The sequence below is a fragment of the Morone saxatilis genome, unplaced genomic scaffold, assembly GCF_004916995.1.
Source record: "Morone saxatilis isolate NCDOM2014 unplaced genomic scaffold, NCSU_SB_2.0 Contig24, whole genome shotgun sequence".
Lineage (NCBI taxonomy): Eukaryota > Metazoa > Chordata > Actinopteri > Moronidae > Morone > Morone saxatilis.
The window spans coordinates 21,764,490-21,765,978 of NW_023339807.1; the positions used below are offsets into that span (position 1 = coordinate 21,764,490).

The 1,489-nt window shown below is 42.6% G+C and overlaps 1 long non-coding RNA gene across 1 annotated transcript in view; it reads right to left on the bottom strand.

Moving 5' to 3' along the window:
- Positions 1–245: 245 nt before the first annotated feature.
- The window catches only part of LOC118335766, a 15,504-nt gene continuing 14,260 nt past the window's right edge, over positions 246–1,489 (bottom strand). The window contains exon 6 of the long non-coding RNA XR_004797075.1: positions 246–715. This is a non-coding gene — a long non-coding RNA (uncharacterized LOC118335766). The remainder of the gene's footprint in view (positions 716–1,489) is intronic.

Sequence of the window (1,489 nt, forward strand, 5' to 3'; positions counted from 1 at the left end):
GTAGTGAAGTAGAAATTTAGTAATATAAAATAGAAATACTCACACTACCTCAGAAATGTACAGTACTTGAAAAAAATCTGCTTTCCACCACTGCTGATGGATAAACATAGCCCCATTTTTCTGACTCCTTCACACAGACAAGAGAAAACTAAGAAGGAAATATTCATGTAAGTGTTCCCTCATGACGCCACAGCTCACCGACTCGTATCGCATCCTCAGAAATAATCAATTCATACACACCAGGAGCCTGTGTGATTTGTTTTAATAAGCTTTTGTCATTGTCTCACATGCACACATACTGGAATCCCAGTATTCAAAGAGCACAGGACACATAACTCATATGGGGCTGTAAGCTTGATGCAAAGCTACCACTGATCACAGACAATAAAGGTCAAGTTAGAGTGCAGCTTAAGGTACACACAGTCTATTTTTCACAAGAATTATCAATATAATTTCACACCTTTATCACAGCACCCCTCTTAACCTCAACCATTAGTGGCAAAAACAGAGAAACTAATCAACATCTGCACAAGAGCGAGTGTGCACTTCAAAAAAGCAATCATCCATTTAGGAGTTATCTTCCTGCTGAAGAAGGGTCTTGATCTGTGATGGCAGCGAGGATGAGGAGGAGGAATCTTCTGAAATGTTGAGCGTAGCGGTGCGTATCCACAGCAACCAAATCCACTCTCTCAGAGTTTACTCTTGACAGCGGTCTCTGTGGGAGCCGGGAGAGAAAAAAAATTTAACATGTAAAACACAGGAAGAGAGCATTTCACCTTGGTCATGCAGCGGTTAATAGCATTTTGGCTTTTGGATCGTCTGGTTGCTTCAGAGGGATCTGTTAGCGAGGATTAGTCACTCTCAGTCCAACATGGCTAAAGACAGACTCAAAACATGCAAACACACACACACACACACACACACACACATCAAACAGACAGCCAGTGTGGGTAGTGCCAGGTGTTGGAGACACATAAGGTTTATAGTGGAGAGTTGGAGGCCTGCCTGCAGCAGCTCTGTCACACAGACAGACAGTTCCGGTCCATCTACCAGCCAAGCACCGCTACTGCTCGCTCACTGCTGCTACAAAATCTGCTGCACATCCATTAGAGGAGAAAGACACCAACAGCTAGCACAGGCTTTTTTAAAGGGACACACCTGCATTTGTGGAAAATGAACTCTTTAGTCGACCGACCCAGTGTGAAGATGTGCTGATTTCATGCTTCCAGTGAAGAGTTGATGCTGTGTCACAGTAAGAAACTGCAGCATGTTGAAGCGAAAAGTTTGCCTAATCACGGAAGTGAGAAAACACACCCTCTAACTCCAAAGCTGGATGGATCCGTGTTTCAGTATTCATTATATTAAATAACTAACACTCAGACCATGAAATCAAAGCTTATATTACACATAAGTCTTTAAAGCAGCATTTATTGATTTATGGGCCAGTTGGGGGAAGAGGAACAAGCTGTAAACATAACACTGACTTATT